This window comes from Dreissena polymorpha, chromosome 16, assembly GCF_020536995.1.
Source record: "Dreissena polymorpha isolate Duluth1 chromosome 16, UMN_Dpol_1.0, whole genome shotgun sequence".
In the NCBI taxonomy this organism is placed as follows: domain Eukaryota; kingdom Metazoa; phylum Mollusca; class Bivalvia; order Myida; family Dreissenidae; genus Dreissena; species Dreissena polymorpha.
The window spans coordinates 40,825,211-40,840,210 of record NC_068370.1 but is presented as its reverse complement, the minus strand read 5'-3'; the positions used below and the strand labels follow the sequence as shown (position 1 = coordinate 40,840,210).

The 15,000-nt window shown below is 33.4% G+C and overlaps 1 protein-coding gene and 1 long non-coding RNA gene across 3 annotated transcripts in view; one reads left to right on the top strand and one right to left on the bottom strand.

Moving 5' to 3' along the window:
• Positions 1 to 15,000, bottom strand: part of LOC127861982 (vitelline membrane outer layer protein 1-like) — a 162,371-nt gene that overhangs the window by 104,592 nt on the left and 42,779 nt on the right. The gene's annotated exons all lie outside the window — the stretch shown is intronic.
• LOC127861988 (uncharacterized) lies at positions 12,062 to 13,232 on the top strand. The gene is made up of 3 exons (XR_008040387.1): positions 12,062 to 12,162; positions 12,319 to 12,387; positions 13,146 to 13,232. It is a non-coding gene; the product is annotated as an uncharacterized LOC127861988 (long non-coding RNA).

Genomic DNA, 15,000 nt, shown 5'->3' with positions numbered 1-15,000 from the left:
ATGTGATGTGATAGGTACTCGATGCAAATAATAAATAGCGATGATGAGAGTGGACATCCTTGTCGAACCCCTCGTTCGATGTTGAAACTTTTTGAAAAGAAGCCATTGTTTATGATTAAACTGTTAATATCAGTATAGAATAGTTTGACCCATTGAATGAGACTTTCACCAAAGTTCATATTTTCTAAGCAAGAGAACATAAATGAATGATCAAGCGAATCGAATGCCTTTTCGAAGTCTGCAAAGAATATTAGACCAGGATCATTTGAATTGTTGAAATAGTTGATGCATTCTTGGATAAGACGAACGTTTTCACCAATGTAACGTCCTTTTATGAAACCAGATTGAGATTTTGAAATGATTGATGGTAATATTTTTTTTATTCTGTTTGCTATACTTTTAGTTGCAATTTTATAATCATTGTTTAGTAAACTAATTGGGCGCCAGTTCGATAAGGATTCTAAGTTTTTTCCAGGTTTTGGAATGAGTGATATCATACCTTGTTTTTGAAGCGTAGTTAGGTTTTCATTATTATATGAATAGTTTAGTGATTTAATTAAATGTGTTTTGATATCATTCCAAAATATTTTATAAAACTCAATGGTGATGCCATCAGATCCTGGACTTTTGTTATTTTGCATTTCTTTTAGTGCTAATCCACATTCATATTCATTTAGTATTCCGTCACACAATAGTTTTTCTTCTTGATTTAAAGCGTGATGTGTATTTTTAAAAAGAGTGTTATTTTCAACATTTTTTCGTTTATAGAGGGTTTCGAAAAATAAACGTTGTTCTTCTAGTATTTGAGTTCTGTTTGTTATATCTTTGCCATTGACTACTAATTTGTGTACAGTTTTTTGTTCGCTTCTACGTTTTTCAATGTTTGCGAAGTATTTTGTATTTTTTTCATTGTGTTCAACATGCTGTGCACGCGCTCTTAGTATTATTCCATTGAGATGTGTATGATAAATTTCATCTGATATTTGTTTTTTTAACGTTATTTCATTTTCAATGTCGGTGGTATCATTTGTGTTCGTTTGATGCAATTGTTTTTCAAGGGTTTCAATGGTTTTGATGGTTTCAGTTTCAAGTTTGTGTGTTTCTTTTTGTTTAAATGATGTGTATCTAATTGTTGTGTTGCGTATATTTCCTTTAATTACTTCCCATAAGGTATTTGGGTTTGCATCTTTATTATTTTGAACTGTATTTAATATTTCCTGTTTTATTTGTGTTTGATATTGTGTATCTAATAAGATGCTGTTGTTAATTTTTAAGTATCCTGGGCCTCTTTCAGGTTGTATATTATGCAGTTTAAGTTCAACTAGAGAGTGGTCAGTCATAAATCCTGGTTTTATGTTACATGTGTCAATAATGTTGCAAAGAGACTCAGATATTAAAAAATAGTCTAATCTACAAAATATTGTTGGTTTTGTGTTTGAGTGCCAGGTGAATTTTCTTTCGTTTGGATATATTGTACGCCAGATGTCTATCATGTTGTAGTTTTCAATTATGTTATTTAAAATGTTTCTATTTTTAGGATGAGTATAAAGGTTGCCCTTATTTTTATCTAATAATGGGTTAAGAACAGTATTGAAATCACCACCGACTATGATGTTTTTATCTTGATTATTATTTATAAAGGATTGTAGTGTTTCGTAAAAAGTGGAATCATCTATGTTAGGGCCGTAAACGTTGATTAATGTTAATTGTGTTTCGTGTATTTTGATATCTATACTCGCTTGTCTGCCAATTATTATTTCGTTAAAATTATCGACTGTGATCCCAATATTATTTTTTATCAGAAAGGCCACGCCTTGTTTATTAGAATGTTGACCACTAAGATAGATGTCTCCGTCCCATTCATCTTTTAAGGTTTGTCTTAAAGTATGTGTCAAGTGACTTTCTTGTAATAGGATTATACTATATTTTTTTTCGTCTAACCATTTGAAGATTTTTATGCGTTTGTCTTTATTATTTAGCCCTTTTACATTTAAAGTACATATCTTAATCATTTAAAGAAGTGGAGGGTGATGTAAATGATAATTTGTGTATGCTTGTCCAGTTGGTCCCTATTTAAAAAAATGCCCAGTTGGTTTCTAGTATAAGACATAAGTTATCATTACATACAAACGAAAAAAGAAAACAAAAAATATGGATACAAACAGCTGAATAGTCCATAAAAAAAGAAGCAAACAGAAATAATCACAAAAATGAGAAGAAAACAACAATAAACGATTTGTCTCCAATAGAGACCTACATAAGCGCACTTCCGTACACTGGAAATGCACAAATTAATTGAAATAGTGATCTGAGTATAAAAATATATATATAACACCGTAGATTTATGGTAACTTATAATTATAATAATATACCAATACAAAAACTACTAAATTGTGTGTGGATGGTGGTTCGGTGCGTGTGTGTGTGCGTGTTTGTTTGTGTGTGTGCGCGCGTGTTGCCCGCGTGTGTTATGCGCCTGTGTTGTGTATGTTCGTTGAAAGGAGTGTGCGCGCCGGTTCAGTTATGTGTGTGAATGCGCGCGTGTGTGTGTTTGCGCGTGTGTGTGCGTGTTTGTGTATGGTTTGTATGTGCGCGGCTGCGTGTGTGCGTGCACGTATTCGTGTGTGCGTGCTCGTGTGTGTGTGTGTGCGCGCACGAGCGCGCGCGTATATGTATGTGTGCGTGTGCTGGTTGTGTAAAACGCGTGTGTGCGGGTGCGCGTGTGTATGTGTGTGTTTGTCTGCGGTTGAGTGCGCGCGTATGTTCATGTGTGTTTGTGAGCGTGTATGTGAGTGTATGTGTGTATACATGCATGTGTTCTGTCTTATTGTTTTGCACTGTGTGTACCTGTATCTCGTAAAAAAACGTTGTAATAATTGATAACCTTAGGTTACAATAATGACTATAACATGACTATTACAATGACAAAATATGCATTCTTATACAAACATTTTGTGCTATTATTTGTAAAGAGGTTCACGACAGTTAAAAAGAACCTATGCACCTACTGTATTTGAAAATCATCTATTGATTATATATGTATATCTTCATTTATTGTTAAACACTAATCGAATTGGTATGTTTCTTTGTTTTCGTAGCAGGAAATAACTCTTGTATTAGCGTGATTGAGTTCTTTCTGATGTTCACAGAAAACTGTATCGATGAACAAGTCTGAAACTAGTTTTGTTTTGCCTTTATACAGACGGGTGATTATTTTCTGGAATGGAGGAATGTGTAATTAGCAAGTTTGTATAACGTTAAAACTTCACACATTTACTCTTTTATTAAATATTTCGGCCAAAGGCCTTCTTCAGTAAACGATTTTTAAGACAACTTTACATAGCGTTTTCTTCTGTCGATCATAACGGAAGTAAATATAAAAATATAAACAAATGACGTAACGTTACCCGACGTGAACGTGACGTTACGCGCCAATATTCGGAAGTCGCAACATATTATGAATTATACGCTGTGTATATATTATTATATAGATATTATACACATATACCAACATATACGCATATACACACACACACATATATATATATATATATATATATATATATATATATATATATATATATATATATATATATATATATATATATATATATATATATATACATATACATATACATATACACACATACATATACATATACTATGTAAAGTTGTCTTAATAATCGTTTACTGAAGCAGGCCTTTGGCCAAAATATTTAATAAAAGAGTAAATGTGTGAAGTTTTAATAATTTCCTCCCTCTGGAGATCCAATACATAGAGTATGTATAACGTTGTTTACATGAAAATGATGATAATTTTATTTGTATAATTTATTTTTAAATGTTTGACTACACAAGTTTGTATTATACTGTGAATGATTAAATATAAATTGCTATTTAGTTTATCCAGTTTCGCTTTGCTTGCTATTGACAATAATATTCATGCACGTAAGATCGCGCTCGACTAAATCAAAACGGACAGATATCTAATATTTTAAAATATTTGAACGAGTTTTAAATTTACTGCAAACGAGATGTATGTTCTTAGATTTTAACCAAAATGATAACATCAACTTATAATTATGGGTTCGTCTGACATATATCCATGGTTGGCGTTTCAAGCATTAAGCATTATGCTGTGCGTCTATGGAAGGGAAAGACTGCCAATATTATTTATCACCAGAAATGTTGCAAGGATTGAGTATTCAGCTGACATGTTCCATGTTGCAAGTATAGATTATACATACATGTCAAATAATATCCATTCAAATAAACAATGTTTGATATTAAATGTTTCAATTTTCAACAAAGTTAATTTTTAAGGTGGAGACATCTCAAAAGTTCATCTTGTGCATTGTTCAATTAAAACTGTTCAGTGAATAAAAAATTAAATGTTCAACATCTAAAATATACATTTACTTTTATGTTTAATCGCATACACAACGCAGAACTTTGTCTAAACTCTAACGCTTCTTTACAAAGGTGAATGCTAACGTATTCAAATTTGCAACATTAACTTTAACGAACTGCCGATTTCCACTGTGAGCATGTAAACACGTCAAGATTAGTCATCGCGTATCTTTACATCTTGCAATGTAACAAGTTGACATTTGAACAGTTGGAAAGTTTGCATGAAATCTACACGCGGTGGGAGCGACACAATTATGTTTTGTCTTAGCCAGGAACTAATGCCTCACTTCCGGGCCGGGAACCATTGTAAATGTAAACAATGATTCTTCTGGTGCACAGGTGTTGGTCGCGTGGCAAAGTCACTTTAAAACTATCAATATGTCATAAAACAACATTTTTCATCATTGTGACCAAAAATATTTTTGTGATATAATATATTAATATATATACAAGGTAATTATCTCTTGACACAGGAAAACCACCTACGTCAACAGTTTTAAGCCATTAAGTGCCTAAATGGCGGTCGATTTTCATAAACTATGTACCATTTTGTTGGGTAAGGTTGCCTCGTGACGACAAATGACCACGAACGGCTACTTGCCAACATAAACTACAATAAAACAATTCTCAACTCGTAGAAATGCTAGGTCGGCTCTCGTTTGACCGAACGTTCAATGCCGATTTTTAAAAGAGTAAAAGTATCGAAATACCCCAGCTACCGAACATAATCTGCATTAGTACAATAAACAAATATGAGTTTAACAACACAGATTTGTGTTTTTGTCCACACCAAACACTAATACAATCGTTATGTTTGAATGCTTATTTCAATCGTGTACGATGATCCGTCCGTCGCCCTACGCTATTTATTTAACTATTGGTTCCGCGCCTCAGAGTTACCGAATACCTGAAATCGAAAACCGTATTTACCTTTTGATCGACATGGAGCTGGACTCGAAATTACCAATAAACAATTCCCGATTTACAACGATTTCGACGTTATAACGCAAACAAAAGGACAAATCTGTGGTGTAAGTTGACTTGGCCACGCGCCCAACACCTGTGGCTGCTACTAATTACAATTTGTACCCTAACACCGGTTGACTTGAAAATGCGTTGTAAAATGTTGAATTGTGATTCGTCAACTTGTATTCTGTACAATTGTATAGTGTAGACTTGTCTGACTTGTAGCAGATTACTAAAACCGATCGTACAGCTTAGAAAATATTCAACAAGTTAATGTAGTTTGTCATCAACTTACTTTCAGATGGATCAATTATCTTTTATTTATTTTTATGACTACAATATTAAGGTATATAAAGGTGTAGACTTTATATATGCACTTCATTCATCTTCATTTTCAGATCTGTAGTCTAATAAGTTACAAGTTTGTTTTTAAACATTTAAACATTTAGTAGAATCGGAACATACAACATTTAATACTTTACAATTGCACAAAACAGATATTAAAATGTTGAGTTTAAATTTTTTTCTGTTAAAAAAATGAGCTGAATATTCAACACATGCAACATTTCTGGTGATAAATAATATTGGCGGTCTTTCCCTTCCATATGCGTCTTCTATTATTTTAACTAACTCAATTACAGATAATATCCAATAATTAATATATACGTCATTTTCATTTTCACAGGGAATCTTACTTTATTATCCAAATAACTTAATTATCAAACTGATCCAACTATCTAAGAAGCCAATTTTCAACGGTCTTGGAGGACGAGAATAGGATACAGAATCGAATGTAAGCACTTTATTATAAATACTTGTAAGAATGTGATATTATTTAAACAACATTGCTAACTGTGGCGTCATGCGATTGGTCAATATAAGCAATGTAGAATATAAAAAAGCAAAACATGTAATAGCGGAATGTTAATGGTAATTTTAAAGCAGCATGTTTAAGGTAATAGTCGTAAAATTTATAGTGCTCTGGAAAAAATGTACATCATGAAATAAACGTGTCTATTTTACTGAAATAGAGAATTTTTTTATATTGTTGAGTGCGTTAATCTATCTCTGGTATTTTTAAATCAATTTAACTCGGGCATTGGAACGATCGATGTAAATAATTATTACGAGTCGTATTGGTTTTTGTGTTTGTTTTATATTTGCTTGTCATGTGTTTACTTTGAACTGTAGTGTTTACCTTTTGGTTATTAGCTTAAATCTATGTGAGTAGCGCGATCGCATTTAAAATACTTAGTACATATTAGAAAACGCTCTAAAGTCATTTTACTTGACCTATACCAAGTAAATATCGTGTCTTTAGTGGAGATCTAAAGAACTGCGACCTGCTCAACAGGTCTTTAGGTAATTGGTTCCTTGCCATAAATTAAGGACTATATGATTATATAAGAATTATTTACTGCAGATGCAGCTGAAAATTTACTGTGTATATATTTGAACTGTTATTTGTGATTTAGCCCGGAAATCAAAAATGGACTGGAAACAGTGAAATCTTTGTTCAAAGATGTCATGGACAGTTCAAAAACTTTGCAAGAAAAGCTGTCGTCCAGTGCAGACGAAGGAGTGGAATATACTCTCGACCAATTGTATGTTGTATTGTCAGAAAGAAAATTCCAGGTTGAGCATTTAGTTCAATCGGCTTGATCAGGTGTTCGAGTGCTGGGTAACAAATCCGATTATCTCGGTTTCAGTGACCAGCCTGGTCATTAAATGTTTGGGTATCGGTCATGACGTTATTTCTTCGGCATTCAACACGTGTCATTGATTCACATGTGTCCATGTTTATGATTTTATATGAGCACTAGCAGTATATTTAAGAACTCCTTTCTTATGAATTTTCAATACTATTTTCAATTAAGCTGCAATATCGGTCTCAGTATTTTCTGTACTAAACGCATGCAATGCTGAATGAAGTGTAGTCCTTTGTCATGGGGAAAAACGTAGTACCCCGACGAAACTCGAACTGTCCGGTATGTTAGAAAGCAACCTGACGCATATGCGCAAGGAGCGGGAGTAAATTGAGTTGGCATTAGTTGTAGCGTGTGTTTAAACAATAACCGGTCCGTGTCTTTTATATCTCATTTATTGGTAGTATTAGAATTATGACTAGAAATTATAGATGAAAAGTGTAAGTGAATGACCAACTTTCAATGACTGCAATGCACTTTATGGTACATCCACACTAAACAAACACACATTAATGTACGTTAAATAAGATTAGTCCTTTGGAGAAAGTGATTTGACTACTTTAATCTGAGAAAACTTACTGCCTTTGTATGATTGATAAGCAAGGATCCATGCCATTTTTGCTACGGAAATGTCAAAGTAGCGAAAACCATTGTCAGCTTTGCGAAATAAACGTCTTCATACTTTGAAATTTTTCACCAGAAATAATACTTGAACGAGATTAACAACGCGTGATACGGTCACTTAAAAAAAAAGTAAACGTGACTATAAACAAAGGTAACGAAACTAAAGGGGAACGTGTGATTATTACTGGAAATGCGAGACCGTTTATTGAGTATGTTCTTATGTTTGAAGGACATCGATATGTACGCAACTGAACGATATGATGTCAGAATATGGAGGAGAAATTACCCAGTGTAAACACAACGAAAACACGTGGTCACACGATTGGTTATTATAATATATCAACACAATTTCCAATTTGTTCACTTTTGTAATATATGAATAACACACGCATTAGGTATAATGATAAATCAGCAGGATGTCAATTGTGTAAGTTTGTGTGTTTATATTATGAAATAATCATGCAGAGAAGAAATCCAGTCAAATATACGAAATGTTCACTAACACACTAACAAGTAAAACAACAAGGATCACTTAAATTTTCATTGGTTATACTTTTTGTGTTACATTAGGTCAGCACAAAGTGATTTAATTGAATCAATAAACGAAAGAGGAAAGGCAATAGAACGTATCCAAGACGAAATTAATCTATCTGAAGAACAATGCCTCAAAGATTGGTACATGTATTGTTGTTTTTTACTTCATTACTTTGGAAACACATTCGATGTTTACACTTAGATTTATTTTAATCTAATGCATACACGCATACGAATGTTCTTTTCTAATCGAGCATACAACATGATTTAAAGTTGTGTAAAATACTGAAACAAGGTGTTCTTTTTTCTTCCAGCAACGACTTTGAGACTAGTACTTGGCGAGATGATTCAGCTGAAACTGAGCCATTGGTTTCAAACGATCAACGGTAAACTTTAAAGACGATAATATTTAATACACGTTTATATTGTTGCTGTATTATTACAAAACCCTTGTGGATACACTTGACAAAATTGATTTTGAGAATTAGTGTATGCTTTCAAACTCGACCTGTCAGAAAAGAAGCATGCTTTTTTCTGACCCTTCGTCAGCTTAAATAACTTTTGGTTACTTCATTTTAAAACTTTATATATCACTACGTCTGTATATCATAGTGGATATAATTGCGGATTTTGTCACTAGATAGGGTTGCGGCAACTTATTGATCGTAGCTCAAATTTTAAATCACTTGGGATTGCAAATAAGGTGAACGGGGCCACGAACAACTTTGTAGTTATGTGACTAAAATTACCGGTTGCTGCTTATTGATTCATGTTAAACTTAAAGAACGTTTGGCTAAGTTGATAATTTGTACCCGGTTGCTGCTTATTGATTCATGTTTAAGAACGTTAAGCTAAGTTGATTATTTGTACCATGATTTTTGTTTAAATTTTTATTTGGAGTATTATGAGAAAAGTTCCCCATTAATACATACAATAAAACAGTTTCACATGAATAAACGCGCTATGCATCTGTACTTGTTTTGCACTAACACATCGAGCTTATTGATATAGCGCCACTTTGTTTCCGAATACATTTTTTCGGATAGCAATACTTACAAAATAAACTCCCATGAACTACCTGAGAATCTTATTCTTGTTACTTATTCCTTTGTCAGCTTTCATTTCTCTCACATCTTTCATCTCTCTATTTAGGCATCGGGCACAAAATCCATCAACAATGTTCATGTAGGCTTATCTACAAATACCAGCATCTGAAACAAACCATGTGACGGCGATTTCTCGAAAATGCGTCAGTCAATACCCGCCGTGATGGACTTGCACACCTTAACTCTTGCCAGTCGCCGTCAACAATGTAAAAACGATAACAAACAAATGTCAAAGTCTCTCAATATATTCATTTTTCTTCTTATTTTAATTATTTCAGGAGAATCCATCCCAACCCTGGACCCGGTAGCAGCTCAGTCTCCTCTGACTCTGAATCTAATATATCGTCGTATTTAAACTTACTTAATAGCGGCCTTAGTATAATGAATCTGAACATTCAAAGCCTAAAACCCACGCTGGATTTTTTAGAAATTGAAGCTCAAGCATACGATGTTCTTGTGTTTACAGAGACATGGCTCAACGCTTCAATCTCAAATCACGACTTAAACATACGAAACTTTTCACCACTAGTCCGTTGCGACAGAGAAAATCGATAAGGGCGGGGTTGCATTTTACGTCAAGGACGGTAGTCAATACCATGAACGATATGACCTGAAAATAAACGGTATGGCAGTATGGCTAGAAATATCTATAAACAAACGTAAACTTTTGATGGGTGAAATATACCGCCCTCCAAATTCCAATAACATCCACTGGGATCTTCTCGAACAAAGTATTGATCAAGCTTTTACTGCATCATATGATAACATGCTAGTAACTGGTGACAGCAACATCAATATACAAGGCAATGAATCTAATAAAATGAGTCGACTTATGCAATCATATAACGCAAAACAGCTTATCTCATCCGATACTCACTACACTGAAACTTCCAGCTCACTTATCGATCTGATATTTGTGAAAAATACATCACACATAATCGCCAGCTTTGTAGCAGATCGATTTATTCATGGACTTTTACGGTTTTACTGTCCTGTTGTTGTTATCCTCAAATTTGACAAACCGAATCTTACAACGTTCAAACGTCGCATTTGGCTTTACGATAAGGGTAACTACACTGCATTTAGAGAAAAAATAAAGCTAGTAGAGTGGTCAGATGTAATCTCTAGTAATAACCTTGAACATGTTGCTGACATACTATCTGAAACTATTATTAAAGCTGCCGCTGAAACAATACCGAACAAAATTGCAACTATCCGACCAACAGAAATACCATGGCTTAATAATAATATCCGTAAACTCATAAAAAAACGAAACAGACTCCATAATAAAGCCAAGACATTTAACATGGCCAAAGCTTGGGTTATCTTCAGACAATTCAGAAATCAGGTAACAACGGTAATACAAAAGTCTACATTTGATCTCGCACAAAAACTGATAAAACAAATAAATACAAACAACTTAACTTCAAAATCATGGTTAAAATTAGCGAAACAATTAATACAGCAAAATAACAAATCGAATATTATACCTACAATCATTCATAATAATGTTGAGGCCTCTTCTGACGAAGCTAAGTGTGAACTTCTAAATGATTACTTCTGCTCATCATCATTTGTCGATGACACAAACCATCCCCTACCATCTTTACACAAAATATCTAAACATAGCCTTTCAAATATTTTGATATCGCTTCAGGACGTCATTAATGCAAGTAATTCCATGGATCCATCCAAAGCTAGTGGATCTGATCTTCTAAGCCCAAGACTCCTACGCGAAGGCTGTAACGAACTTGCTTAACCGCGTTCAAACTTTTTAAATTATCTTCTTAACGCATCCATATTTCCACTAACGTGGAAGCTGGCAAATGTAACACCGATCTGTACGAAAATATAAGAATATCTCTTCTCAGCAGCGGTGGCAAACTTATGGAACGTTGTGTACACAAACATTTTTACAATTTTCTTACCCCCAACAAACTTCATACTTCTTATCAATCTGGTTTTATCAAAGGTGACTCCACTACGAACCAACTTACTTATACCTACAATGATATCTGCAAAGATATGGACTCTGGCAAGGAAGTACGAACAGTCTTATGCGACATTTCCAAAGTTTGGCACCGTGGACTACTTTTAAAGCTTTCATCGTTGGGCATCAAACACGAACTTCTAAACTGTTCAAATCCTATCTCTCTCATCGCAAACAACACTAATTCTCAGGGTTCAACGATATATAGTGTTGTCAAAACGCTTCTCATATAAATAACTGGTAACAGTCCACCATATTTGATGTCGAGTGTCCTGTCTTATTGTCCCTTTCTTCCCACACAGTCTTAACTCCCATCATGATCTATCTTTTATACATCTAAAAACACTTCACCTCGCCCACACGCAATGTTAAATCGTTTTATCAATTGCCTTAACTGGCTACATGTGCTAACTTCTTAAACGCTCTAAGAACATCAATGGAGAAGAATTCATATAAGTTGTCAGTAACTTGTTTTTTAATCCATTATTGTATGAATGTATTTCACATGTCATGCTCAAATTGGCATTATATTAATAAATACTGTTTAAACCAAATCGAGACCCCAATTTATATTGCGAACAAGATTTGGACATATCGGATAGCCCAACTAAAAGTATGAAGTGTCACGTGATTTAGAGCAAGATAAGATGTTTTTATACTGCTGTTATATCATTTACAGAAACCAATAGAAATATACAGCGAAATGTGAGTTAGACAAAGTATATAAACAAGAAAGGAATATGCGAATTGAAAAAACTAGCCAATGGAAAATAACGGATCCTCGGGCAAGAGACGAATACAGATCTACTATGGACGAACGAGCAAAGTATCATCCCGTTTTAATATTTACAAACTTTTCACATGAACTAAATGTAATCTCGTTTAAAGACTTGAATTTGTTGTGTGAATTTCGTTGTCAACACGAATTTTATATATTTGTAAGATAAGAAATTGAACAGTTTTTTAACTATCGTTATTTCAGAATTGTCGAAGAATGTAAAGACATTTTTAAACATTGTGTGAACACAGGAGTGAACCACTTACGCTACGGGTAAATATGATACTCATCGTATTGTTGTAGACAGTAAACTGTGATATGTATCAGTATTTAAACAACATTTGCACATTTGGAAATGTTTTGAAGTTCCACTGTTTACCAATGGTCAAGTTCAAGGTAATAGCAAGAGTATATAGATACCCCCCAAAAAGGGAAATCTAGGGAAAACAGCTATATCTTTTTTGAAGATTTTATTACGTTTATTTTCCCATAAATCACATCGTTAAATAGGGCGCAAATATAACGTGGCGAATATCTGTGTCTCTGGTTAACCTGGTTATGTGGCAGTAAATGCAGTATTTGACTTATTATATTTTCTAACGCAATCGCATTTTAAATTTAAATTTAAGTATTTATTTATGATTAGGTTAACAAAAGAGTTATTTATTGTGAATATTGGTTTTCATCAAGTTACACGGGGAAATAACCTCAAATTGCTATCAACATTTGTTAGATATGTATATATTTTTATTACAGGGCTAGGATGAAAATATTATAATTAAGATTAAAGCATAATGACTTACATGTTTAATTCATTGCGCGTACATAAAGATATGTCATTCGTTTATTTAAAGATAAATAGTTGCGTCCTGTTTAATGATTTACATGTACATTTGTTCCCATTACCTGCATGTGCAGTTTATGTAAATTATATATTAAGTTCCTCCTCAGAAGGCATCATATATTTAATGCGCATTAAGATTTAGAAATAATATGGGTTGTAAAAAAGTTGAGAATTTATATGATTTCAGAAAATACATTGACGGCTTAAAAGAGCTCGAGACAGAATTAAGCGAACGAAGCAACGACATGTTAAAAAAATATCAACAATTTTCTGAACCTTCTTAACAACAAAAGGCTATTGGGCATTGAGTTGAACTCATTAAAGACAAACGTGATGTATTGTGATTTGTAGAAAACAATGTTAACGATTGATTCATGAATAAACATACTTACCATGTAGAAAAATTATATGTGCTGCTCGCGGTTGAAAGTCCGTACTAACAGACATCTCATTACTCGATCAATCGTTAAACGTAAGATGATTAAACAAAAGTTGGACGCAAGCTGTGTTTTTGTTTAAAAGAAACACCATCATGTAAAACGTTTTGTGAGATTTTGTAAGAAGACAAATAACAAATACTTGAGTATATGCAACAGTGTTTTGTGTGATACACTGGTTGGCAACTGGTTTATTGTAATAAATAATGGGTAACAAACTCAATAAGCCTTTTCCTGTGCTGGTGCATCTATGCTGCACTGTGTATATTCAAATACGAATGCATTTTCGGTATATGTTAAGCCCTTATATTAGAATTCATAATTGTTTTAAGCATTTAAAAACGCCGAAGCATATGAACTTAACATATCATTTATAGACACCTAGATCTCGCACACATATATTATCATGTGAAATCTTGGGGACTTTGCCACAGCCCGATTGTAATTCACGCCCTTGGTGTTGAAATTGTTCTAACAATTATTGCAACGAAAATAAAAGAAAGTTAACAAAGCGACAATTAATTTTTTCAATTGTATACTGATTGTATTAGGCCAATGAGATTTTTTTTCAGTCGATTCCTTTGAAATAACTGCGTGCGTTACTTTTCATTGTAAAGAAAAGCAAACTGCTTAAATGCGTAGTTTAAGCATTATTAATTAAACCCTGACCCCGTGTGTAATACCTCTATATATTGGCATCCTACTGTGGACACTTCGCTGACGTCATCAAACGAGATTGAGCCCATGCTAAGGAAGTTCAAAAACGTTTGTCAGCGTTGATCAATGTAGAGGTTCAGCTAGTTACCTATGAATCAGCTGACAGAAAACAGGTTAGTACGTGAAAAATACAAAACACATTGTCGTAAATGTTTTCCGGAATTTATTTAAGTTATATCAATTAGTTTCCTGTAATTGTAAGTAATTTCCAGTTAGAAAAAAACAACATTATTTGCATTTAAATGAGTACCAACTTATGAGTTTCTGTTATGGATTTATCACGTCTGAATATTTTATTGCGTTGATATTACTTTTGCAATACAAAATAAAATGTTTGTTCGCAAATTCAACTTTAAGGGGTCTTAATTTTTCAATATGGTAAACAATAAACAATTAAAATCAAGAAAATAAAAAGCAAGAGATAAATTAATATAACAAAGAAATAAAAACAAAAATGGTTCAAACAAGGGTCATCGCCTTGGAACAGTCAATGCAAGGCATTAATGGTTTAAACCGGTATGAGGGCCAGCCGAACCTCTCACTTGTCTAGGAATTAATTACAAACCAAATGCGGACCCAAAACGATCACATTATTATGTACATATGAAGACAGAAACATAAAACATGAATGTCAAAACGTGACTCTCATATCGAATATTTAAACTACAGTGTCATAGTGTCTCAAGTATGGGAAATCTATTTAAACTAATATGGGATACGTTTAGTATAAGCATATAAAGTGCATCTATAAAATATAACTAACTTAAAATTCAGGCATGCACCTTCGCAAATTTGACAAACACACCAGGTGAAAAAAACAACCATCCACATTACATAAAAGCACTTCTTCTTACAGCCTCCGAAGAAATATTGAAACATTGATTATAT